The 27,758-nt window shown below is 50.8% G+C and overlaps 1 protein-coding gene across 1 annotated transcript in view; it reads left to right on the top strand.

The window, feature by feature from the left end:
- The first annotated feature begins 6,823 nt into the window (after positions 1-6,823).
- The window catches only part of ZBTB7C (zinc finger and BTB domain containing 7C), a 334,719-nt gene continuing 313,784 nt past the window's right edge, over positions 6,824-27,758 (top strand). The window contains exon 1 of the mRNA XM_049111937.1: positions 6,824-6,905. The gene's annotated coding sequence lies outside the window, so the exon portion shown is untranslated. The remainder of the gene's footprint in view (positions 6,906-27,758) is intronic.

Raw genomic sequence — 27,758 nt, forward strand, 5'->3', positions numbered from 1 at the left:
TATCTTAACTTGATCACATCTGTAAAAACCTTCAAATAAGGTCACATTTACAAGTTCCAGGTAGACATGAATTTTAATGGTGGGGGTGGTGGGGGTGGTTAGGGGGAATACCCTTCGACTAAATATACAGCCATTTGGTTAACAATAAAAGAGACCATGTGCTAAGAATGCAGTGATTACAGCCTCAGGAGTTTAAGAGAAGACAGGGGTGGAAAATGTATTGTTTTAGATTCATACTATATAATTCCAAACAGGAAATTTAACATGATCTGGAAGTGAATGATGGCTCACATTTGCCTGCATACTTTGGGTAAGACTAGCATGAAGTCCTCATCAACAAAGCACAGTAACAGCTTTTGAGAGTCATTGGAAGCCAGTGTTCACAGACCTCGGGATGGATGATGCAATGCTGTGAGTCCATGGTATTAGGGAATTGCAGAGGCAAGAAGAGCTGCACTGTTTCAACACAAATAGGTTCTGAAGAGACATGGCATTATGAGTACTAATGACATTACCACCTTTTCTCAGGGTGGAGAATATGAAATAAACTAAGAACGGTATATTTGGCGCCAGCGAACACGAAAGGAAATGAAAAAGTGGATTCTGGACTTGAACAGGAAGAGAGGGTGCCTGGACCCTATGGAGAGTCTTTATGTGCACTGATGAAACAATAAATAAATATGTAAATACCTCTTCTCTACCCATCATTCTAAATCTCCATCATTAAGTCACTATACTTCACATGGGCCATGGATTTTGTAATGCATTTTGAAACCAGGTTGTTTGTGTAGACAGGCACTTTGCAACAGATATTTGCCTCATGCCCTGCACATCCTAAATAAAAGCAGTCCTCTTCTTTCATGCAGCCTCTGAGCAGAGTGAGGGCTCTCAATTAAATCATATCCTCAGGATAATTGCACAGCACTGACCTGGTGCTTGGCTAACTAAGGGAAATTCCAGGTGCGGGGGCCCTAAGTGATTTCCACCTGGGAATTCTCAGGAGAGGAATGAGGCATGAAGACAATACAAACTCAAGGAGTGGGGCATGGAGAAAAAGCATAAAAGTATTATTATATAATAATATATATAATATACTATATAATATGTATGTGTGATATACTAACTGCAGAGAAGTAATACAATGGCATTTTGAAAAATTTGAGGTAATTAGCAAATTGTTTCTCTGATCCTCATAGATTTAGACTGAATCAGCTCTGAGAATTGTCTTTGAAGATGTGTGTGGGAGTGTGCATGTGTGCACACTGGCTTCAACAATTACTCGCACACCTGCAACTCAGACAGCTGGGAAGATCTTGAAGGAGGCTAAAACTGCCTGCGGACCTCACCTGCCCTGGCTTGCTCAGCTGCTCCGCCATACTTGGAATGCCAATGGCCGTCATTGAAGAGCCCCATTGGTGACCACTCAACTACCACCACCCCAGAGTGTCACACAGATGTCTTGACCAACCGAGGCTTGTGAACTATATGTTGGGAAAATGATGGGATAGAGGCCCCAGGGAAAGCCCATCCCCTGAGGTCAGGGTCTAGGCTTTCCTGTGGAGAGTCATATTGAAGGGCAGATGAACAAAGTTGGCGCCAGGTTGGAAGCGAGGTGCACCTTCAAGGGACCCGCTGTGGAGGGTTGAATACCTGGTGGCTCTTCCCTGAAATGTGGGGTAAGTCATCTCTTGCAGTTTTGGTTGTCCAGTCTCACATTTTAATTCTCTTGAGCTACTGCAATGCTTTATCAAATCTGTTAGCTAGTAGAGTTCTGTAAGCCCTCATGTTGCAAACAAAAGGGATAGGTATGCAGGGTGTGGCTTGCCCACATCAGCTTCTTCTTAGGGCTATTAGGGGCTGCAGCATTTTTTCAAGGGAGGTGGTAACTGGGGTTTTGGGTTAGGAGCTAATGGGCAAGGTGGGCTATGGCCAAGCTGGGACATGGAGGAAGAATTTCTGGAGGAATGATAAATAGAACTTGTATATCCTCAATATTTTCTAGGGCAAGCTGGCCCCTGGAAGGGGGTGGTGGTTGTGTGCTTGGATTACACATGTACATTAAAAAGAAATCGAGTATTAGTACATTTGAATTAACCACAGATTAATTAAGGTTATATCTGGTGGGCAATTACAGATGGGTTTTAATTTTTTCTATATTTTCTTTGGTGCTGTTAAAGAAGAAATTGTTCTAACACTTGTTAAAGTGGTAAGTGAGACTCCTCGAGACTACTCAAAAGGGGTATTGCAACCAACAGGGGAGAGAGATCAGGCCCGACCACGACAGGCGAGGATTTGTAGCCAAGGAAGGGTAGGGGTCAGTGGATGGAAAATTATTAACATCAAGGGTAGGTGGATTCTTGCTAAACTGATCTAACAGGATTCTTGCTACAGGCAAGCTGGGGCGATCCGAAATCAAGGGTGGTGGGATAAACTGACTTAGCAGGATTCTTGCTATAGCTGGGTTTGGCAGGCTGAAGATGGGGCCCAATGGTGAGGCCTCACCAGAAAGAGGGCTCAGAGGAACCTGTGTAAAGGTTGAGCAAGGAGATTGTCTCCATGACCCCATATGGACCATTACACGTATGACCTTTTAATTTTTTTTTAATTTTTATTTATTTATGATAGTCACAGAGAGAGAAAGAGAGAGAGGCAGAGACATAGGCAGAGGGAGAAGCAGGCTCCATGCACTGGGAGCCCGACGTGGGATTCGATCCCGGGTCTCCAGGATCGCGCCCTGGGCCAAAGGCAGGCGCCAAACCGCTGCGCCACCCAGGGATCCCATGTATGACCATTTAAAAGAAGAAATTAAAATTGGTAACATTTATTTTTAATAATAAGAATAACCTCCTAATAGCTTTGACAACTGAATGCAATATACCATCCTGGATTGAATCCTGATCAGAATTTCTGTCTTTCATTCTTGCCATGAATGAGATAATTGGCGATAGCTAGGAATGGTTTAGATGAGATAATACTATCGAAGGCGATTTCCCGATTTTAATTATGTAAGAATTGTTGGTAAACCTTCATTGAAGGCCTTATCAGTAAAAGACCATCATCTGTTCAGCTTACTCTCAAACAGTTTAGGACAACTATGCATATATAGAGAGACAGCAAGATAAAGCAAACATGGGAAATGTTCGCATTTGCGGAATCTAGGTGAAGGCAGATGGGAATCCTTTGTATTAGCTTTCTAACTTTTCTGAAAATCTGGAATTATTAAAAAATTAAAACAGGGAGATGTAAACCATCCAAACATAAAGGACTGAGTCATGTGCCACCTCTTCCAGGAAGTTTCTCTCCACTGAGACTGGGCCCTGCCCCACCCTGCCTCGTGGTGACATGGACCATGGTTATCTTATAATTCTCTTCAGCCTTGACTTCCTCAAAGCCTCTTCTTTCTCCTCTAGAGGCAGCACGGCTGGGTAGAATGCAGGCGAATTCCTGAACTCACAAACCTGGGTCCCAACACTGCCTCCATCACTTCTCCTCTGTGGGACCTTGGTCCTCACCATTGCTACTGACGCCAGATTTCTCATCAATAAATGATCACGAAATACATTTCGCATGGTGGTCAGGAGGCACATACAACAGCGCCTGTCATGAGTTCTGCTTCTAGACGGAGCTCTGTAAATGCTAATTCCCTTCCTTTCCCCCTTCTCTGGAACCAGCCCTTCACTATCCTTGGGACATAGGCAAAACTTGGAACCCACTTCTCTGATCATTTCTATGACGTTGTCCTGACAACTAATATTGATAATTTAGTATAATGTACTCCACCATGCTCAACACACAGTAAGTAGCTCCTTAATGCATGCTGTTCACGGGGCAACACCTGCCCACAGCTTTTCTCATCTGGTCATTCCAGGCTCTCTATGGGATTGGAAATTTCCCATTATTATCCCTTTTTTACAGATTTGGAAACTGAGGAGATGAGTGACCCGCTTTTCTACGTTCCATGGCTAATAAGTAGAAGAGCCTGTAAATCCCATTACTTATGGCAAAGTCCACCGTCGCACTTACATATAGACAAATAAACTGCCAACGACTCTTCCAACGTTCTCTGGATCTCTGTCCTTATGTGTTACCACCATCTACTCAACCGTTCTAAAGTGACGCTTCATTCATTTGGTTTATTAGTCTTTTAATGAGCACCTATTAAGTGGTAGGTGTATTAGGCACTGAGGATGCCAAGATGAGGAAGGAGCTCAAAGTCTTGTGGGGGAAAAAAATCAAATGAACAAAAATCATAAAGGTGGCGTAATAGCTGCTTTCTTCAAAGACATTCTATATAATATCACCAATGCAGACCATTCTCATCCTGATTGCTCTTCAGTTTATAAAACTTTTGCCTGTGCGATTAGGCTCAGTAACACTGAGGCTCACTGTCAGGAACATGGAGCCCTCCTCCCGTAGCTCATGGCAGGAAAGCCATTCAGTGGCCAAAGCAAAAACATCTGCTTGGAGCCACCTGTACCCAGAGAAGGAAAATCTTTCTGATTTAGAGACATTTCTAACTTAGTGCAAAATCCCTCTTTTGTCAAACAAAACACCCTTCGCATGGCTGTAGCTGCCCTCAGCCCCAGAATCGCAGTCCTACCATCTGCAGGTGCCTTGCCATTCCAGGGCTGAGATCCTCAGGTACTCCCCAGGAGCTCCCCGCACCCCATGCTTCTGGCTTAGAAGCTTCCCCACACCGGCTGGGTCAGCAGTACCCCAAAATTGCCAAAGGCCCTTTGATGAAAGGAAAGGAGCGTGACAACCTAATGTAGGAGGGTGATGGCTTCTAGGGCTTGGAAATCTGATATCCTGAATCTGAAACTCTGTTTCTAAGACTGACTTCCCTAGACAAGCCTTTGGACAGTTTGGATACGGTTGTTATTCAAACTGTTTAATGAATGACATTTACTTATTAGGAAAAGTCAGGTCTCTCTAGCAAATGAAACATGATCTGCACAACCCGATGTCCCAGATTCCCCTTTCATGTGTGCACCTTGCTGTCCAGCGTCACATCGCGTTCCAGAGTGTTTTCCTCCTCTCCTCGACGAGGTGCCTAACAACGTGCATTTGTCACACAACGAATGAAATGGTCCAAAAAAAAAAAAAAAATGCCAATGAGCGACCCTCGGAATCAGTGCCAAGCGAAAGGTCCACGAATTTATTTCTGTGACTTCTGTGACGGATGCCCTAGAGTATCTCCAACTTGGAAGACATTACCCGGGCGGCGGCGGCCCCGCTGCTCCTGCATCCGTGGCCGGGACAGGGATGGGGAGGAAGGGATGCGTTTTCTCGCGCCCCGGACGCCCCGGCGCGGCTCGGGAAAGCTCGGCCCCAAGCTGGAGCCCGAGGACCGCAAGCCTGGAGGAGCCCCGGAGAGGACCCGCGGGCACCCGCAGGTGGGCGCGCCCGGGCGGGCCAGGGTGCCCACGGCCCAGGGCGCAGGGGGTGCGGGCCCGAGCGCAGAGAGGAGCGCAGAGAGGAGACCCAGTCCCTGGCGGCCCCGGGCTGCTGGCGGCGGCCTCACCGACCCTCCCCGCCGGGGCCCCGCCCCCGCCCCTTCCCCGGGACCGGCCCTCGGGGCTGCCCGTCACCGCTCGGCGCGGCGGGTCCCACCTAGACTCTCCCGCGCGCCCGGGACCGGCGGGGGCGGGGCGGGGCGGGGCCAGGGCGGGGCCAAGCCTCCTCCCCCCCGCCCCCGGCGGCGTGGCTGGGGCATCGGGTGCCTCGGAGGCCGCCTAGGAAGGCCGTTCGGGGCAGTGACCCGGGGCCGCGGGCCGGGCGCGGGGTGTGCGGCCTCCGCGCGGCGAAGGGAGGGAGCCCGGCGCCCTGGCCCTGGCCCTGGCCCTGGCCCTGGCCCGGGGTTTCCCACGGGGACGGGGAGCCCTAGCTTCGCTGGGGAGCCGCCTTTCCGACTCGCCGGGATTCCGAGGGCTCCGGGGAAACTTCCCGCCCTCACTCTTTATCCCGACTTTCGGGTGGGAAAGCATCTGCTGAGTTGTCTTATTTCCTCCCCCAACCGGACTCTGTAAAAATAGCCGAGCGCCGGGGCGAGCGAGCCAAGCTGCCGCCCGCTGCCCCGGCCGGGTGTGGACCTAAAAATACCGGCGGTGGCGGTGGCGGTGGCGGTGGCGGTGGCGGTCGGGGGCCCGGGCTCCGGGCGCGGGCGGGTCCGGCCGGCCGCAGAGGGCGTCTGGAGACCGGGGAACGGCGGCCGCCGGCCCCTCGCCTCGGCCGGGGCTGTCCCTTTAAATCCTGGAGGAGGCAAAGAGAAAAAAGGAAAGCGAGAAAAAGCCCCAGCGGATGGCGGCTCTGCCGGCCCCCACCCCGCCCCCGCGCCGGGCCCCGCCGGCCGCCCCCGCCCCCGCCCCCGCCCCCCGGGCCCCGCCGCCCCCGCTGCAGTCTCTGTCCACAGAGGGATTCCGCGGAGCCGGGGAGGAGGTCGGGGGGCAGCAAGTGCGAGAGCGGCGGGCGCGGAGGGGGCGCCGGGGAGGCGGCCGGGGACATCCGGGCCCTTCCGCCCCGTGCGCCCCCGGAGCGGGGGGCGCGGGGCGCGCGGGGCGCGCGGGGCGCGGGGGGCGCGGGGGACGCGGGGCGCGGAGCTGACAGCCGCGGCGCGGGAGGCGGGGCGCGAGGAGGGCGGAGGCGCGGCGGGGAGGGAGGAGCTGCCCGCGCGCCCGCCGCCGCCGCTCGGCTCCACACCCGCCGGCGCAGCCCCGCCACGAGACTCTGACAGCGCGCGGCCCGCGCTCCTCGGGCGCACAGGCACGGAGCGCGGCACGGAGCGCGGCACGGAGCGCGGCGGCGGCGGAGGCGGCGGAGGCGGCGGAGGCGGAGGCGGAGGCGGACGCGAGGACCGCGGCCCGGCGCCAAGTGCGGGAGGCGCGCGGGGCCGGCGGCGCGCAGAGGTGAGTGGCGGTGGGGGTCACGGTCTCCGCCGCACGTCGGCGGCCGAGGCGGGGCAGGGGCTCGCGGGGCTCGCGGGGCTCGCGGGGCTCCCGGGGCAGGGTGGCTCCGCTCCGCCGCAGCCGGAGCGCCGTCCCGGGGCTGGTGCTAGGAGGCCGGCGGGCTGCGCGCCCCGGGGCGCCGGCGGGGGCAGGGGGCAGGGGGCTGGGGCTGCGCCGGCCCTTCGGGGCTCGGGGCGGCCGCCATGCAGCGGGAGGAGCGGGGGAGGAGGCAGGGAGGAGGGGGGAGCCAGCGAGCGGGCGCCGCGCCTCCTGGCTGGCACCGCGGCCGGAGCGAAGTGGCGCGCGGGGCGGCGGGGAACTTGTGCGGGCGCGTGCGGGCCCGGGCGCGGCGGCGTCTGCGGGCCGGGCCGGGGCGGGCCGGGGCGGGCCGGGGCGGGGCGGGCCCGTCGGCAGCCACAGGTGGTTTCTGCCAAAAGTTTCGCCGCACTTCTGCGGGGCAGGCGCGGGAGCATTCCGGAGGGTGGCGGCCTCCGAGAGTTGGGCGCCCGCACCTCCCCCGGCTCCTCCCGAAGGCTGCGGAGGGCCCGGAAAGCGCGGACCCCGCATCTCGCGGCGGCCCACGGGCTTCGTGGCGGCCCCTGCCCGAGGCGGCGCCCCTGCGGGACCTTGCGACCCGCGCGGCTGCGGCGCGGAGCTGCGGGAAATGGGCCCCGTTGCGGGGTCGCCCGGTGCCTCGGGGAGGTGGAGCCGAGGCCAGCCCGACCCGCGCCGCAGCCGCAGGCAGCGCAGGGCCTCGGCCGGGGATCCGCGCGCCTCTCGCTCCTCCGAAACCCAAGGGTCCCGGCCGCTGTGCTGCTTTGTTGTTCGGGCTGCTTGTCTGATCTCATTAGGCGGAGAGCTAGGAGGAGCCAAAGAAGAGCCAAGCGGCAGCAACGCTTTTCCTTTGAAACCAGCTGTGGAGGCCGGTACCCAAACTAGGCGAGGAGGGGCCAGGGACGAGGGGAGCCGCGCGTCGGGAGGGGTGGGCTCCCTGACAGCCTCCCCGGACCCCTGCAAGGCCAGGCCCGGGGTTTCTGGGGCCTCTGGGGGCAGAAAGAAGAAGATGAAGATGGGAAGGGAACACGCCCCAGAAGAGGAAGATGTGCAGAGAGAGAGAGAGAGAGAGAGGCTCCAAGAAGTCCAGTGGTTTGGCCCAGTTCCCCATTGGCCTGCTGTCGAGTCGAATCCAGGGTAGCGAGGTTAGAACCACCCTGGTAGGTCGGTCCTGGGCTGAAAGAAATCTTTATCCTCCCAATGGGTCTGATACCCAGCTGGTGCAAGTCTGCACAGAAATGCCTGAGAGTTGGTTGGAAACACCGAGTCCTTCATCCCGGCTGCCCCTGCACCCACTCCCTGCTCCCCCAACCCCACAGAGTACCTGGGTAGAAAGTGTGCCCTTTGCTTTAAAAGAAAAGGTCACAGAAGTTTGGAGCAGAAAGATGCCCTAAAGATAGGAGGAACGCTCATTTTACAGATGAGCAGCTTCAGGCCCAAGGGAAAGTGACCTGCCACGGCAGTTAGTAATCCTGGGAGACAAAAAAAAATGACATCAGCCTCCCAGACCAGGGTGGACACAGTTCCCTCAGCAAGGCCTCGCAGGGCCTGAGGTCCGAGATGCCACCCCACACCCCGAGCCCATCATGAGGTCATTATCTGGTACTTCCTATGTCCATGCTCGCCAACTAATGTGGTATATTTCCTATTCTCTGCCCTTGGCTTAAAAAAATAAAAAAAAAAAAATGAGGACTATCACTGAAGGTTTCAATCTGACTCTATTCCAACTTTTCCTGCTCCCTCCTCACCCCAAATTCCTCAAACTCCTTTTGTAACATAATGCAGCTTGATTGGCCAAGATGAGTTTGCAGCTTGTCTCATTGTGAAGCACCCTCTTTCCGTAGGATGCCAGAACTCTGTTTTCCTGGTAATTAGGTTTTACAGATATTTTTGAAAGGGAGCCCAATTCTGGATCAATTACACTTGGACACAAATGTTGTGCTGTTGTGGATACCAAATGAGAAAGATGAGCAATTATCTGGGGGTGTTGGAATAAATGTTGTTATGAGTATTTGACACAGCTATTAGACATCAATGAGTGGGTTTTCAGTAAATGTTTTTTATGCCGTATTTTATTGAGCAAACAAAGTGTCTTAATTAAAAAGAACTAGGAGTTGGCCACTTAGATTTTAGCCACTTGTTTCTTACCAGTGTGCATGGATGGGAATGGTTCGAATGGTAAACAGAATGATGGGTGGGAGCTTTCCCAACCCCCACTCGCACCCCTACCCCCACCAAAATATTCTAGGGCAACGCTCATCCTTGGGATCCACTGTCGTGTACAGTCCAGTGGAACCATATTAAATCAAAATACGTCTGGGTGCGGTGTATGCCAGTCTGTATTAGTCAGAAATGTCTGGTGAGAGAGAATGTTTTGTAAGTTTTATTGCTGCACAAGGGCACGCGGTATCAAGAATTCGAGGCTAACACAATGCCACCAAATATAATTCTTCTGCTCTTGTGAACAGATAAGAATCAGCGTCCCCACAGCTGTGCTTGGGCTCCTGTGGGAGAAACCAAGGTCTGACGTCATCACGACAATGCAGGGTTACAGTAGACAGTGCCTTTTGGCTTCCATGTATCTCAGGTCATGGCCATCCCCACGATGGTAGGGAGTTCAGCTGTTTGTCCATCTTACAGGTGGGGAAGCTGAGGCAGAGAGGCGACGGTGCATGAACACATTCTGGGCATGCAGCTCAGGGTTTCTGGGGTGGCCAGGTGGGTAAGAGGCCCCCCTAATCACATTGCCCCCTGCCTCTATCCAGTGCTGCCACTGCAGCAGGGTGCGGAGGTGTGGCGGGCTTATGGTTATAATTGATGGGAGGCCACCAGCTCTGATGGGGGCCCGGCAGGGCTTTCTGCCCCACCCCCACAGTGGGTGAGCCGTTTCCTCCCTCTTATAGCAGGCTGTGGGAACTTGGGGGAGGAGGGACCAGCTGGCTGAGGCTGGGACGGGGGTGTGGGATCTGTGCCTGAGGAGGGCTGAAAGAGTCCAGGCTATTTATAACCCCTCCTCCCCTCCTGGGAAGAAGAGACTCAAGGGTCTGGAGCCACCCTCTGTGATGACTCCTCCCCAGGATGGCTGTGCCCTACTGGAAGAAATCTACCACCCAACTGCATGGTGGGTATTGGTGCGAACCCTGACCTGTGTAGAAGAGGCCCCCCGGGAGGGCTTTGGGGAACTTGAGCTGCTCCGAGGTTTTAAGATACAAAGATTTCCTAGAGTCTCTATGTGTGCACTTTTTCTCAGGCACTGACCTCTCCCGCCAACCCCCGTCGCCACTGTTTGCAGAAAAATGAAGCATACCCCAGAGATCTCACAGAGCAGAACTTAAGAATCTGCAAAAGTGGGGGTCCTTGGCTTTTCTGCATAACGGTAACGGGGATTTTTATGCGAGAGGAGATTGTGAAAGTGGCGTATCACACGTGGTTCCCCCTGACCGTGAGCTCAGGCGGTCGTGTGTGGTGCCGGCTGGGCAGGTGTGGGGCTCTCCCCACCGCCCCCCGCCCAACCCTACCCTGGACCAGCCCCCCACAGTTCCCCTTGCCTTCCACACTCTTAGGACCAACACCCGAGTCCTCTGTTGTCTTCAGAGAAATAGTATCTGCCATTCTGCTGGTCACAGCCTTGTCGCTGCAATGGGGCATGTTTCCTCCCTGGGCTGGTGGTCGGCAGAGTGCGGGTGGGCTGTGGGGGAAGCAGCGAGGCACAGTGCTCTTCTCTCTGTGTAGCTCCTCGCACTGAATTAATCCTCCCATCGGAACCATTCTGGGGCTTGCAGCAGGTTTTGCCAGGGAGAGAAGGCAGGCGGGAGGCCCGAGGTGCAGAGGTGGGGGGGGGGGGGCAGCTCCGGGACCACGGCGGTGCCCGGTGAGCCTGGCGCGGGCATCACAAGCGGGGGGCTCCCGCGGGCAGCCTGGTGGGATGCTCGCTGTCACTTCCTCAGCATGCGGCACTGTCCTGGGTATTGCACACGTGCTCTAGGCCAGTGCCGGGGTGGGCGTCGGTCAGGGTTGCTTCTTCCTTGCCATCAGCAGGGTTCCTCGGTGTCGGGAGGGCGGGGAGGCACGATCAGAGTGCATGTGAGAGGAGCCCTGGACCCAGTGGGTGGGCTACGGTGCTGCCAGAGATGCCGGGAGCAGGGGACAGCGGTGGCCCTTCCCCAGTCCCGCCTCACCAAGCATGCTCAGTGGGTTTCCTTTCAGTAGGCAGGTGGGCTGCTCCTTGGCTCACCCTCCTGTGGCTCCCACCTGCCTTCCGACTCCCTCCACTCCCGGGACAGCACCTGCTGGGCCCCGTGGTTCCTGGAGCACACCGTCCTGCTCCCGCGCTTGTCCTCGCTTGTTCTTTCCATCTGGTGGGCTCCTTCCCTCTGATCTCCCCCCATCCGGTCCCCGGCCTGGACGTTCAGGTCCCCCCACCTTCCTCCCTTTGTCAGACGCTTCACAGCACCCACCTGTGTCTGGGATGCGATCTTGGTTCTCTTCTTGTTTATCGCTTGTCTTGCCCACTGGAATGTAAGCTCCAGTAGGGCAGGGGCCCTGCCTGTTCTGGTCCCCCATCGTCTTCCCCACCCCAGAACAGTGCCGGGCAGGGAGTGGTGCCCCAGGAAATGAGTGGGTCTGGCCGTGAGTGCTGGGGCTCTGTGACGACGAACCAGCCAGGTGCCTCAGCCTTGGGACCTCTTCAGCCTGGAGGCAGGAGTGAAACCTGCTCCCACATGCTCTGCTCATGGCAAGGAGGGGAGGTGGCCCTGACGAGGCACAGCCGGGGGTGGGGGGCACGGTCAGGCAGCTGGTGGTAGCCCTGACTCCACAGGGCTGGTTGGCTTAGGCACGGGGCTCCTTTTTCTGATGCCCTGTGAGGAGTCAGGGGCCCAGGCAGCTGACCCACCTCCAGGACTGAAGTTCCTCTGGCTTTTGCTTGGCTGCCACCTCTCTCTCTGTTTATTTACTTCTTTGGTGAGCAAGAGTTCCAAGCAGAATGCCATCCTTGGAGAGTCAGGAATGTTGTGTTTTTCCATCAGCACCATTCATTTGCTGCCTCCTCAGAACAGCTGTGGACAGCTGGCTGCCAGCGTGGATGCAGGGAGGGCTTCTCTTCAGGGCCAAGGGGTACACTCAGCCCTGCAGGAATGGGGGATTTCATCTGTGCTTCACACCCTGCTGGTTTCCAAACCCCACTGAAATGGTGCCTGTAAAAACAGATTCTTGAGGAAATTAAAAAACGATTAGCATTCGGTTTACTGCTCCTTCTCTGATTATAAAAGCAACGCGAGTCAAGGTAGAAAATTCAGAAAATGTAGAAACGTTGTAAAATTAAACTCCCAAACTGTGACAACACCCCGATCTTGGTGCATTTCCTTCCAGTCTTTTTTCTGTTCCCGCCAAAATACACACACATGCACACGCACACGCCCATCCCCCTGCACATTGTTTTCTGAGCTTCTGTCAACCCAGGCCATCTCTTAATAAACAGAAAGGCTTCTTCTCCTGAGAAGCCTGAGCCATTCCCACTGTGAACCACTGATATTTAGAAGAAAATCTATTCTCCGCATCTTCTCCATTGATGGGGAAGATTTTAGTGAACTTTACCTAATGGAGTTTAAATGAGGAGAACAGTCCCTGCCTCCAGCATGTGGAGGATGTGCTCTGGAAGGGACCTCTCATTCCTGGCCTCTCTTGGTCACCAGGCGAGGAGCTACTGGTTTATGGTGTTTACGTCTCCGGTTTATGTCTCCTTACAGAGCATTCAGTTGCATTTCCCAGCGCCATCGGGTCTCTAGAAATGTATTCTAATAGATGTGTAACCTTCCCTCAAGTCACATGTCACACTTTAACCATTACACACCTGTAAGAAAATGAACCCAGAGCGCATGAACTGATCATTCCTTGACCCCAAAATAAGAAGAGCAGGAGAATCTTGAGAAATATGAACCCATGTCATTGGCTTAGTGTGTTTAGGGCATGGCTGTTTAGAGACAACCTTTGCTTCTTCGGGAGCCTGGGGCTTTGTTGCCACGCAGAATCCTTCCTGTAGGAGGAGGGACCACGATTAGGCCTGTCCATGTCAGGGCCTCTTTTGGGACTGAGGTTGGCTGGGGAGGGAGCGCAGGGCGCTGGGGGTGAAGGGATGAGGAAGAAGATCATTACATCCTGGGAAGCAGGAAAGGGCCACATGAGAGGCAGTTCTCTGACTTGGTAGTTTTGGTGGGTTTTTGGAGGAGGTGATGTTTAGATGGAGTCTTGATATAAGGGACTGGAGGGACCTAATTCCCTGAAGGCAAGAAGTAGAGGGCACCCAGACAGGAGAGTTGGCTGCGGGCAGCCTCAGAGTTGACACAACAAGGGTTCGTGAGCCCAGGAAGAGGGAATGGCAAGAGCTGGGGGCCCTTCAAAATGGTGGCTCCTCGTGAGCTCAGAATCTAGTTCTAGGGGAGGACAGGTCCCCTTGGGTCCCAGGGCTCCACTCCGTCTCTTGGCTGGTATCATCGCCATACAACAGGTGACGAAACCGAGACCTCAAGAAGTCAAGTGATGGTGAGGAGCATGGGGCGTGGAACTGAGGAGACCTGAATCCTTATGGCTTGGCCGCTTTCCTGAGGTCACCTTGGTCATGGTGTCAGATCTCTTAAAGCTTTGGTTTCTTCATCTGGAAAATTATGAACACCAACTTCATGAGGTGGGTGGGAAAGGAGAGGACATGATACACCACACAAAGCCCTCAGCCTGACTCCTAGCAAAGACAGGCATGCATCCATGAAAGCCACTGTTAGTCGTGGGTTCTGTGAATTCTGCTCCTAACCTGAAGGGAGGAGAGTGAAGAATGAGGTTGGGGGCACCCAAACATCCAAGACTGTATCCTTCTTCCTCCCCAAGCTACTACTATACTTGAAGAGCTAAAAATCCTGTCTCCAGGAAAGATGACCGCAGGGAAGCCACCGCTCATGTAGGTAGAGTCTGTGTCACCTGAGGGCTTCCAGAATCCCTTTCTCTGTCCCCGCTATGGAAGGGGAGATACACTTGTGGGAACCACCCTGAGGCTTTAGATGTCGCTGGCAGGGGTGCATTCTTTACTCCTTCACTCCTGGACATGGGTCAGTCTTTAGAATAGAGAATGTCTGGCCACACAGAGAGTGGCACATAGGGCGGGTCGGTTTTGCTGATTGGGAGCTAACCGGGTAAGACCATATGACCTGGAGCAGCGCAGCCTGGTAAAAATATAGTGCGAGTCATCTATGTAATTTTAAGTTTCCCAGTAGCCACATTAAAAAAAAAAAAAAAAGTCAAAGGAAACAGAAGGGAAAAGGAAATGCATTTCATTTAACCGAATGTGTCCAAAGGATCGCCGTTTCTGCAGGTGCCACCAGGCACACTGTGGGGGCTCAGCTGGCCCTGGGGCCACCCAGTCAGCCCATGGCCGGGGGCGGAGGGGGAGCAGTCTGGGGAGGCTGGTGTTCCCAGGCTGGGAGTGGGGGAGTGCACACCGCGGGCAGTGCGCCGGGCCTCTGGACAGGACGGCAGGAAAGCCAGTAGTTGGGGAGGAAGCGAAGGCCCTCGAGTCCTGGCTGGAGCCCGGGCCCGGGGCAGCCCTCTCACCTTCACCGGCCTGAGTTTTGCCCTGTGCAAAATGAGCTACCCCTGTGGTTCCCATGAGCAAAAGGCAAGCAGAATAAATTCAGTGCCTTCCCGAGTTGGAAGAGGGTGGAGGTGGGGCTTGGAGAGAAATTTAGGGCAGTGGAAAGGATGTCCAGGCCCCACGTTCTCAAGCATCCATAGAAAGTTCTGTCCAGACAATTTGTACACGTAAGCCTCTCTAGCAATGCCGGGACCCAGTCACCACCAGTCAGTTGCCCTTGTGATTCTTTTTGCCTTAGATTCTTTATGTAAACGCTGTGTTTTGGGGATAGAAGTGGCCGAGCATGACTATTATTATTGTTTATTTATTTATTTATTTTTAAAAGGACATGTTTTCATTGTCTTTAAGTCACGAAGCATCTTCTTGTTCCTGGGTCATCCCAGATGGCAGTGTGTATGGCAGCCATAAAACAGGGGAGGGTCCACGCAGGAAATATTAGAACAAAAAAGGAAATATTTCAGCTCTGTCATAACTGGGCACTCGGCCTGTCCAGAGAGGATGTGGGAAGAGGAAAGAAAAAGGCAGCAGGTGTGTTTGGAGGGAAGGGTGTGTCTGCAAATGTATTTTAAGCTCCTGAAGTGAGACACATTGGTTTTATTGCACTCTGGTAGGGAGGGATTTGAGGTTTTTATCTCCCTGCCACAGACTCCTATGTGGTGGGTGGGGCACTCTCTTTCTCCTTTTATTTAAAAAAAAAAAAAAGGTTTTTTAATAAAATATTTTATTTATTTATTCATGAGAGACATGGAGAGAGGGGCAGAGACACAGGCAGAGGGAGAAGCAGGTTCCTTGCAGCGAGCCCTGTGCGGGATCCTGGGACTCTGGGACCATGCCCTGGGCCGAAGGCAGGTGCTCAGCCACTGAGGCCCCTGGGCGTCCCTCTTTCTCCTTTTAAAGGACATTTTTTCTTTTTAAAGTAGATTGTCACCAAGTAACTAGGTGTATCCACCCGAGGGCCAGCTCCTCCTCCCACGTGGGGAAAGGGCTGGCCTGTACTAAGAACTGGTCCAAACACTCACCTTCACAAAGGAGGAGACTGAGGGTCAGAGAGGCCCCTCCTCCACTCCCAGGTCATCCAGGAAGGCAGCAGGGGCGGCCACCCCTGCCACGGCATCCTTTCTGCCACAGAAGGGTGCCTCCCAGATTTTGTCTTCACGTTTTACAGATGACTCAACAACAGGCTGCCTTAAACCATTTTTTAAAGGAGGAATTCTCTCTTATGTTTTCCTAAACTAGATTTTTTTTTATTACTCTTCCACACATTGTTTGCTTTGAATTTTTAATTTAATTTTTTCGAATAGGTCAACACTTACATGGTTTAACATTCAAAAGGTACAAAAGGGTTTTCAAAATGGAATATCCTTATCTCTCCTCCTCTCCTGGTTCCCCCACATGGAGGCAACCACTGTCACTGGTTTTTCAGTGTGAAGAGATGTCATGAATATACAGGAAAATATGTCTCCGTGTGCCCATGTGTATATCCACGTGTGTCTGTATTTTTGAAGTTTTTTACCCAAATGGGAGCATTCCATACACACTATATTTCACTTTCCACTTCCCATGCAACCCTAAATTTCTGGGACATCTGATTATCTGACTATAAAGAACTTCTTGATTCTTTTTTTTTGCTTGTTTGTTTCAACTATGTAGATTCCATTGTTTGGGTCTTCCTTGACTTTGTTAACCAGCCCCTCATAGATAGTCATTTTGGTTGTTTCCAGTCTTTTGCTTATGTAATAGTCTTGGTTTTTACCCAATGGTTTTTATAAAAAAGATTCTATTTAGTTATTATTTGAGAGAGAGAGCATGAGGAGAGGACAGGGGCTGAGACAGAGGCAGAGGGAGAAGCAGGCTGTGGGGACCCCGATGCGGGACTTGATCCTAGGACCCCAGGGCCACGACCTGAGTCAAAGGCAGACACTTAACCCACTGAGCCACCCAGACGTCCCCAGTGATTTTATTTTTTTTAAATTAAAGCAGTCCTTGGAGTTTTTTGACTGCAGACAGATTGATAGCATTTTAAGTTTGCTGATTTACTGTTTGCAAGATGCCTGGAAGATGTTTACATGTTTAAGGGTTAAGAGTAGAATAAATAATTTTTATATTGAACTTTCTGGAAAAATGAATCATATGGTCAACATTCATTTATTAAACCAATGTTTCTTGGGGCACCCAGGTGGCTCAGCAGTTAAGCGTCTGCCTTCGGCTCAGCGTGATCCCAGGGTCCTGGAATCAAGTCCCACATCGGACTCCCCACAGGGAGCCTGCTTCTCCCTCTGCCTGTGTCTCTGCCTCTCTCTCTGTGTCTCTCATGAGTAAATAAATAAATAATCTTAAAAAAAAAAAACTTCACACCAGTGTTTCTTGAGTTCTACTCTGTGCTGGGCACTGGGCTCTGGGCCAGGCAGTTGATGGGGTGGCGGGAACAAAGAGGACAGGGCACACAGGTAGGCCTGGCATTTGGGGATAGAGTGCGGGGGCAGGAGCGGTACATCTGGAGGTGACTTCGCTAGGAGAAGAGAACAGTTAATGCAGCCTTGGGGGCAGCCTGGACAAAGGGACACAGAAGTCATGGAGGGGGAGTTGGTCTCTTTGGCTTGGGGCTAGAGGTGCAGAGCACTAGGGAGCAGGCTCTGGGCTGCCTGGCTGCATGAGCAGCACGGCTTCCTGACCACAGCTTGTGGTACCACGTCCTTGCTTTCTCTCTGCTGCCTCTATAAGTCACTGCCCATCTGTTCAGATTCCAGAGCCTGTCTTCTTTCTACTGCACTTAAATGGACTCCAAGTTTCCTGGAGATTATTCCAGGAGGGGGAACAGCCTGTGCAAAGGAATGGTGGCAGTACCAACATGACCTGTGCCATGCTCATCGAAGAAGTAGCTCCTCAGTGGAAAAACCTGTGTAGGAAGCAGGAGGAAATACATTTGGTGAAGGGGATCAGACCTGGAGAATTGAGTGTAGCGAATCTTAACCGTTACACTGCTTTTCCCCTCTGTTCAGTTTACTTCAGGTGGTTTTTTTTTGTTTTTTTGCTCAATTCTGGTACACTTCAGGGGATGCCATACTATAGAGTTCCAAGTTAAATGATAAGAATTTAGGAAGAAATAATCCACGTCATACTGACTATTAAAAACATGTTATTTCAGTCTAGAACCAAACTGGGATTATTTTTATTCATTGACCAATATCTTAGTCCTACGGCATTTTAGGAAATTGCCTTCGGAGCTACTTAAATCACTGTTGTAAAATTGCAACTCCCAGCACATAGGAATACCAGGTCACTAAAATAACAGGGGTGTGCATTTATCCATGTTTTAGAATTCAATGTAGATGGAGCGTTTCATGTTTCAACTTCTTTGAGAGCCACTTGCTCACAACCCTGCGGTTCATGGTCAAGGATGAGAATTCCTCTTTTGTTATTTTCTGTGTGGGCCGCATAATATGTGTTGTTGGGGTGATGCATAGACAGAAACAGAAGAAAGGGCTTAGGGGCCGGTGAATCCTGTGTAATGGTTAGGTTGTGAGATGTGCTAGAGGGATTCAAGGACCCCATTCCAAGGCCCAAGTTTGCATAGGCTTCCCCTGGTGGATTTATATCCATCTTTTTAATCTCAAGGTTTCTCTGTCCTAGTGTTAATTTACACATAAATACAAGCCACTTGAACAAAAAAGCCTGCCTGTTATTTTTCTGACAGTTAGGAATCTGTGCCTTCATGAAGACTTGGTAGATTCAAGGCTCACTGATGAGCGATGTCCATCTCAGGCTCCTGGCTTCAACTTTGCAAAATATAGAAAGCTCCCCAAGGGAAGGGAAATGCTTCCCATTTCCCGCTAACTTCTGATGTCAGACGTGCCTGTGTCCATTTTGTAAATTATCTCCTAACTCAGATTTCAGCGGGTTTCCAAGAACTCAGAAATCGTGTGCACAAGCTGGGTGGCACAGATGAGAAGGTGGTAGGAGGGGTGGGGCGAAATCCCAGGCACTGTCCTGCCAGCCACTGGAAGACCAGCGAGTACATGCTTGCCTTTGTCTACCTGCAGCCCCGGATAGTTTCCTAAACTGCTTTTAAGGGGAGGTGGAGGTGGAGAGAAGGGTTGTAAAAGTGAATTATTTGATAAAATAATATTTCTGCTTACATTATAGAAAACTAAATCACACTGCGTTCTGCCTTCGTTGCTTTGCCAGAAATTTCTCATGAGAGATTCTGATGCACCAGACTGAGCCACTTCGCTGAGCGTCACCTATTTGCAGAAGTCATTAAAAGCCATTGTTTAACTAAAGGCTTTTCTTTTCCTTCCTTACAATTTTCAAGAGCCTGCATTTGCACAGGCCTGACTCAGCAACCTTCTATTTTGGGAATTTGTTACCTCTTCTCAGATTCTGGACTGCAGTTCCCTAGTTTTCTCTTCTTTGCTCAGGACCGGCTATTGCCTAGACTTTGACTCCGGGCCTGAAGTCGTCTCACCACAGAAGGACACATCTTTGTACTGGGACTCTGCCCCAGCCCCCGGGGTACCTGGGTGACCTAGTTCCCCTTCTTGCCGGCCTCAGGGACAAACTCACATTTCCACCCTCGTAAATTGTCACATTCCCTGGGAAAGTCGCCGTGTGACAGAGCGGTCAAGCCTTTGAATAGGACACACCCTGTGTGTGCGCCCGCGTGTGTGTGCGTGTGCATGCGTGTGCACCCATGCCCACCCCTCGTCCCCTCCCATCTCTCCCTCCTTCCCTTCTTAGATGGGATCAGAGGAGGTAAACACCCAGTATAGTGGCTGTCACAGAGCCCAGGACTTCATAAATATTATCAACTATGAGGAATAATATCACATCGTGTTCAAAAGGAATGTGTAGCCCCAAGTTCCTTTGTAGTCGCGCCTGAGAATCCGAAAGCTCTCTTAGCCTAGTGACCCATTCTATTGTTTTTTTATACTCCATCCATACACACACAGCACATTAAGAGTCTGTTCATTCTTGGGATGTGTGCGAAATTCCAATTCCTGTCAGGAGAATTTATGTGTGGTTTTAGAGGGGATAATCGACCAGTTAGTATGTGCGCGCGGATTTTATACACATACGCGTCGCCGTTTACAGCACACATTATAACATCTTCAGTCTCTGCCAAGAATGTGTATTTCTTAGCTGTGTGCATTTGCATATTATGGGTTCATAATTTCAAATAGCTGTAAAGATCTCTACAGAAAAATGTAGTCACTGTACTCTGATGTTCTAAATCTCAATGTAGTAGTAGAACTTGGCTAATTTTTGCCCTTGCTAATGTACCAGCCCTATAATTTTTACACACACGCACACACACGCACACACACACATATCCTTACCTACCTCTGACTTTACCCTACTTCTAAGCAAAGATTTACTAGCTGGGAGCTGAGTTATGCTGCCTATCCACCGGACTTCATTACCTTCCCCAAATATATCATACGCACGGCACAGTGTACTGTGGTCTTATTATAGATGATTACAAAGAAAAGATTTGTCAAAATAAGTGAACCCTCTGCATCTGATATTTTCCTGGTTTGGGTCCCTTGCTTCCCACCCTCACCCCCGCCCTGCAGCTTGAGTCATCAGCCTCACCCCTGGTGTAGCTGAGCTCCCAACAAGCGGAGAGCTCTTCACAAATTGCTCCTTCAAGCCAACATCACCAGAACACCCAGCCACCCACACCCCACCCTCTATCAATCATTAGAGAACTTGCCATTGGCAGTTGCTTGATTTGACCAAACAAAACAGAGCAGCGGGAAGTAAAGAAACTGAGATAGTTTCAAGGTCTTCCAGGTATAAGTCTCCTGAATTTTAAAAATGGCCTGACAGGAGATTTTCTTTTTGGAGTTTATGAAAAAAAAAAAAAAAATAGGTTGCCAACCTGAAGTCTGTTCTACCCCATGTCGGAGTAGGGAGTATTACATAGTAGAATCACAAAAGTCTTCAAATGTGGTCGACACAGGGAAAGTGCTCTCTGTGCCCATTGTTGCTTGGCTAACCTGGGGATTGCTGGGCCTCGGACCGGCCAGGGCTGGGAAGGGGTTCCAGTGGCTTCTTCATTGTGTGGCCTGCTTTGCTCATTTGATGTTCCATCAGAAGGTAAATGCTGCAAAGAGTGCCCTGAAGAGTGGGAACCGGATGCCTTTTTGGGTGTCTAGGAGGGTCGCCACTTCCTAAAGGCCCAGGAGTATCATTGTCCTGCTAAGTGGTGTCATCCGTTGACTCAGATGCCCCTAGTTGCTGCTTTTGATCACTTTGCTGCCTCTCTGGTTCTGCCCTTTGTTCTTATTTCTGCTTAGGAGCATTTGCTTTAGTCGTGTGTGTGTGTGTGTGTGTGTGTGTGTGTGTGTGTGTGTGCGCGTGTGCGCGTGTGCGCGTGTGTATGTGATCATCTCCATGTCCTGACCAAAGTTCCTTTACTTTTGATTCTGAGCCTAGTTGCAGAAGAATCAAATAAAGTCTTTACATTTAACAAACTATTATTATTATTTTTATCATTATTATTATTTTTTAAATTTTTTTATTTATTTATGATAGGCACACAGTGAGAGAGACAGGCAGAGACACAGGCAGAGGAAGAAGCAGGCTCCATGCACCGGGAGCCTGACGTGGGATTCAATCCCGGGTCTCCAGGATCATGCCCTGGGCCAAAGGCAGGCGCTAAACTGCTGCGCCACCCAGGGATCCCTCATTATTATTATTATTTTTAAGGAAGCTCCACACCCAGCGTGGATCCCAATGCAGGGCCTGAACTCACAACCCTGAGATTGAGACTCTTGGGTTAAAATCAAGAGTCAGACACTTAACTGGTTGAGCTACCTAGGTGCCCCTAATTTTTTTTTTTTTAAGATTTTATATATTTATTCATGAGAGACACAGAGAGAGTCAGAAACATAGGGAGAAGGAGAAGCAGGCTCCCTGCAAGGAGCCTGATGCAGGACTCCATCTCAGGGTCCCAGGATCACACCCTGAGCCAGAGGCAGATGCTCAACCACTGAGCCACCCAGGAGTCCCCCTAAAAAATTATTTTCAAAGAATATTTTTAACTTGCTTTATCGAGGTATAATTTCTATGCCATAGAATTCAGTTTGTTTTAGTTTTACAATTCAGTGGTTAATTTTTAACAACATATGTGTTAAATTAGTATGCATATGTTAGGAGAGGGGGTGTCAGGCAGAGACTGGGAGGGAGAGGAAACGGGAAAGGATTCTTTTTGTCCAACGCAGCCCACCCTGGGGTGTTCTCTCAGTCTACCTTCCGTGCAGAAGGGAGCCCCGTGGCAGGAGGTGTGGTCAGGGTGGGCCCATGGGGCATTGGGGGACAGCTGCTAGGAAGCACCCCCGCCCCCAGCTGATTCCACAGGGTCCTGCCCTGGCAGGTGAGGCTTTTCAGCTCTTGGACAACAATAGTTCCTCCCTGGTCATGCCCAGTTCACCAATGCCAAGGTATTGTCACTTCAGAAGCTTATTCATTAGCACATTTGGCCAAAACCATTTCCTGTTCTTGCTAACAGACTGTGCCGAAGTGGATGTCTGAGGTCATCCAGGCCCATTGCCCAAGATATACATACAACCAAATATCACCCCTGGAGCTCCAGTAAGTGGCCCAGGGACACTCATTGTTTACTGGCCGGGCTGGAACTAGATCTTGGTCGCCTGCCTGTGTAGGCCAGTGGCAGGGCCCTCTCTTTGCTGCCCTCCCAGAATGGCCTCAGGTGGGCACAGGAGAGGTAGGTGGAAAGGCAGTGTGGAGGTCACCGAAGGCCCTTTTAACTCCTTACGGGGGTCTGGTGGAGCAGCCCCTGAGCCTGGCTCCAGAGCTGTCTGTTGCTGCTTTAAGGCCCTCTCAGTAAGGACCTCACCCTCTCCCAGGCTGATTTTCAAGCAGTTCTCATCAACTAGCAACCCTGAAAGGGGTACAGATCAAGTGAAGAACCGCCCAACTTAGACCTGTATTCCAAAAGCAGCCAATCCTTTGATTATACCTGAAAACTCCAAGCAAGAAATTAGGCCAAAGAGAGAAACACAGCCATAGCTCGCACTTGGACTTCTGCGCAGAAGCCACTGTTTAAAATCCTGGTTGCATTCTGTTGGTGTGTGTGTGTGTGTGAAAAGTTCTGAAAAAGCTATATTTTCAGATTTTAAAAAAAAGAGCATATCATCTTGAAGAATTCAAAGCTTTGAAAAAAAAGGTAAGTGAAGAAACCAATCGTATGTAGATGTAAGTACTTATTAGACACCCAATGTATGGCAGAAAGGGGAGATCTTATGCTTTGAAAGGGGAACAGCCTTCCCTCTGATCCAAGGGCTCATCATAGGGAGTTCTCCCTGCTGGGATGCTTACTTAGAAGGCCTTTTCTTTCAGTCTTTGCCAGCTGGTGTGGAGCAGAAAGCCAACTAATAGGGCAGAAAGCCAGCCCTCTCTTGTGCAGAGAGCCAGAGGGGGAGAAGTAGGTAGATGGCCTACTCTGAACACAGGAGCAAAAAGTCGTGATGGTAAAACAGTGGCATTTACATCCGGGACACTTGAATGCTTGAGCCAATAGGAGCTAGATGCGCAAGAAGACAGGAGTGAGTCTCTAAATAGGGTCCTTGTACCAGTGACCTCAGCGTTTCCTGGGAACTTGGGGGAAATGCACATTATCAGGCCCTACCCTACTGAGACACCCTGAACCAGAGACTCTAGGGATGGGCCTAGCGAACTGTAGTGTAATGAGCCTTCCTGGATAGTCAGACTAGCTCGCAAGTTCTAAATGGGGGTTCTGTTAGGCCAAGATCCATCGATAACAGATGGAGGTCAGAGTATTGATTCTGTATTTTTTTTGTGAATATGGTAATTCGTTAACACATGTCTGGTCAATTTAGTAAAAGAATTTTTATTACCTATAGTATACATAGTTGACTGAATGGCATATCAAACATCCAGTGAATTGGATATTATCCAGTTGGCCCTTGAACAGCATAGGTTTGAATTGTGCAGGTCTACTTATAGGCCAGATTTTTTTCAGTAAGTATAGTATAGTACTGAAAAGGTATTTTTTTGGAATTCTTTCTTTTTTTTTTAAGATTTTATTCATTTATTCATGAGAGACACAGAGAGAGAGGCAGAGACACAGGCAGCGGGCTCCACACTGGGAGCCCGAAGTGGGACTTGATCCCAGGACTCCAGGGTCACGCCCCAAGCCAAAGGCAGAGACTCAACCGCTGAGCCACCCGGGTATCCCTGGAATTATTTTCTTTCTTTTAAAAGATTTATTTATTTATGATAGACACAGAGAGAGAGAGAGAGAGAGGCAGAGACACAGGAGGAGGGAGAAGCAGACTCCATGCCGGGAGCCTGATGTGGGACTCAATCCCGCGACTCCAGGATCGTGCCCTGGGCCAAAGGCAGGCGCCGAGCCACTGAGCCACCCAGGGATCCCCTGGAATTATTTTCTTAATAGCATTTTTTTTTCTCTAGCTTACTTCATTATTCTTACAAAATACAGTATATAATACATATACAAAGTATGTGTTAATCAACTGTTTCTATTGTTGACAAGGCTTCTGGTCAACAATAGACTATTGGTAAAACTTTTGGGGAGTCAAAAGTTATATATGGGTATTTGACTGCATGGGGCATTGGCACCCCCAACTACTGTGTTGTTCAAGAGTCTACTGTTCTTTGCGTTGTAACATGTGAAGTCTGGAATATTTCCATGCATTTCTGATAAAGTCTTATCACAGGTGCTTCAAAAAACAAAGCAAAAAGTAAAAATCCCACAAACTACCCTCAGATCACAACAGAGGCCTTGCAAATCAGACTGACTGGCTCTACCTCTCACCAGCAATGGGAAGTTGAGCAGGTTCTGTAACACTTTGAAGCCTCATTTTTCTTGTTGAGTAAAACCTGGATGGCTCAGTGGTTGACCATCTGCCCTTGGCTCAAGGTGTGACCTCGGGATCCCAGGATTGAGTCCTGCATGGGGCTCCCTGTAGGGATCCTGCTTCTCCTTCTGCCTGTGTCTCTGCCTCTCTCTCTGTGTGTCTCATGAATAAATAAATAAAATCTTAAAAAAAAAAATCCAGAGTGAAAATTACCTGCTTTATGGAGTCCTTGAGAATAAATGAGACCACAGGTGCCACCTAGGCTGAGTTTTACTCAGAGCCCCTGGCAGGCAGGCTCAGACAGAGAGGGTCCCTTCCTGGGGGCTGGCTCCAACCTGAGGGCAGTGCCATCATGAGGTGACAGTGCCCCCAGATGACTGTGGTTTGGCTTGTCGGGAATTGAGTGCTAGCATTGGAGGGGATTTGGGTGACCTGGGCCACTCACTTCCATTTTATAGAACAAAGAAATGGAAAGCGGAGATTTGAAGTGGGTTATGGGCAGAGAGGCCCAGGGCCCAGGTGGGCGGCAGCCCAGCCCAGTGGCTTTCTCGCTCATGCTGTTCATTCATGGTCCTCACATGTTTTACCCTGTACCCCACGAAGGCCACAGAAAGGCTCCTTTGTTCAGCACAAAGGGCCCTGCACAGAGAAAGAGCCCAAGGGGTGGCCAGCTCTCACTGGGGATCGCCACTCTAATGTGCAGGGGTTTTCCCTGTGTGGAGAGTAAGGCCTGCAGAGGGATTCGGGGGCTGCCCCTTTGGAGACGGGCATGTGCCTGGCACAGCTGATTGACCTTGGAGCTGGTGGCATGCTCATCTCATTCCACCCTGGGGGCCGGAGGGGCTTGGTATTTCCTCTGAATATGAGGCCCTTGGAAGATTTTAAGTAGGTGAGTGATTACAAGTTTTATCTAGTTAATTTAATTTATTATTGTTTTTTTTTTTTTTTAAGATTTTACCTATTTATTCTTGAGAGACACAGAGAGAGAGGCAGAGACACAGGCAGAGGGAGAAGCAGGCTCCCTGTGGGGAGCCTGATGTAGGACTTGATCCTGGGACTCCTGGGTCACGTCCTGGGTGAAGGCAGGTGCTCAATCACTGAGCCCCCCAGGCGCCCCCTGTGATCACAAATTTTAAACAACCACCAGCAGTTATAAAACCTTGGCCTCCAAGACCAATAGTTTATATGTTACCCCTGGGACCCTGACTGGAGTGGTAGTGGGTTGGTGGGGGGATTACTTTGCATTTCATTCATTACTCTTTGTTACCGTGTGCATTACTCTGGCCCACGTCTTACTTTTCTTCTGTGTGTGAGTATGTGAAGAAAACTAATTAAAAAGTGAAGCATTTCTCTAGACCAAAGAAAAATAAATTTTGTGGAGAGCACATGCTACTTTGGAAAAAATGATCAAAATAAATCGCTCTACAAAAGAAGGCACTGTTCTTTTGGTATGATGCCATTTTGATAGAGATGTATCTATGTGTAGAAAAAGTCTGGAGTAATGAATATTAAAAATATTATGAAGATTAAAATTTTCTTGCTCTAGCCTATCTGTGTTTTCCAGTTTTTCTCCTATGAATGTAAATTACTTCTGTAGTTGGAAAAAAAGAAAAATTATTGATTTTAATTAAAACAGGAAAGAGTACCAATATCTTTGGACAACACAGCGACCCCGTCTAATAGGGCCTCCAGTCCCGCCTTTGTTCCTGAACGTCAACAGTTTCATCTAACATCAGTGATGGGATCTTTCAATACACTAAAAATATTTTTCTGCAGGAACTCATCTGACCCCAGCTCACCAAGCATAGGGCATACCCCCATGTGGCGAAGGGATTCTAGAGAGTCCTGCAGATCGATAAGATAGATAATTCACTCATTTTGCCATTCATCTAAAAATCCGTATCAAGGGCCTTCTGTGTATCGGGTACTGTGTTGGGCTCTGCAGATTCAATAGTGCATTAAGGAGCATGGCTGCTTGCTTTTCCTCTGAGCTCTCCTTTCCGGCAGAGGATCCAGTTATTTGACTCTCATTAGGAGAAAGCCTCACTGCACTTGAACGTGACTCCAGCAGGCCGCTCCTGCAGGGTTTGTACCTAGGGTAGCCGGGAAGGAGGTGAGGTTGGGGGCCCACTCTGGGGAATACTCAGAGGCATCTTGACCCTCACTGCCACTTATGAGGTTTCTTAAGCCAGGCACCGTGCTAAGTGCTCACGCTTATTTTTGATTTTTGCAACAACTCTCTAGATGGGAGAAAAACCGGTGTTAGGAGTAAAGGACCTTGTTCAGAGGATCACACACCTAGGAAGCCCCAGAATCAGGGATGGAGTCTATGGCTCCATAGACATTTCATCTGTCCCAGTGTCCCTACCTTGCTCCTCCTCCTCCTCCTCCTCCTCCTCTTCTTCTTCTTTTAAAAAAAGATTTTATTTATTTGAGAGAGAGAGCGAGATGGTAACAGACATATCTAGTGAGAGAGAGAGAGCACAAGCAGATAAGAGAGAGAGAAACAGACTCCCCGCTGAGCAGAGGGCCTGACTTGAGACTCAATCCCAGGACCCTGGGAGCATGACCTGAGCTGAAGGCAGATGCTTCACCGACTGAACCATCCAGGCACCCCCACCCCCACCCCCTGCTCTTTTATAACCCAATCTACAGAGGTGGCCCGGGCCCCTAAGCGCTTGTAAGGTCCTCAGGCAGGCCCACCACAAACACATACATGTACACAGGTACACACCCACCCACAGAGGAACAGTTAAAAGACCTGAGCATCATTCTATGAATAAATGACAAAATGCGCTTGTGCAGCATGCAGAGTTCACCTGCTGCCACCAACCTGAGGCCCGCACAGCACATCAGTTCAGATTGCAGGGCAATTATTTAGAAAGCATGATGACTCAGACAGGGCTGGGCTGAAGCGTAACTTGGTCCAAATAAAGACTGGAGGCTGGGGGTGGGGGGCGAGGGGGAGGGAGGCCAAACGAGTCCTGTAAACAAGATGAGAGAGTGCAAGGCTTGAACTCTAGGAGAATGTAGTTTTGAGCACCTAGGTGCACCTCCAGACAGCCCTCCATCCCCGCCTGTTCCAGATTAGTCATGCCAAGTACTTCATGAGAGATGGAGTAAGTTGCCCAAATGTCCCTCTCCTACAAACAACAGCTCCTATGATATCAGTCGTTTGTCAGCCTACAGAAGGTATTCTCAAATCAGCTTGCCAAAGCCAGCTTCTCCCATGGATTTCCCAGTATATGGAAAAGG

This window comes from Canis lupus, chromosome 7 (assembly GCF_003254725.2).
Source record: "Canis lupus dingo isolate Sandy chromosome 7, ASM325472v2, whole genome shotgun sequence".
Classification (NCBI taxonomy): Eukaryota; Metazoa; Chordata; class Mammalia; order Carnivora; family Canidae; genus Canis; species Canis lupus.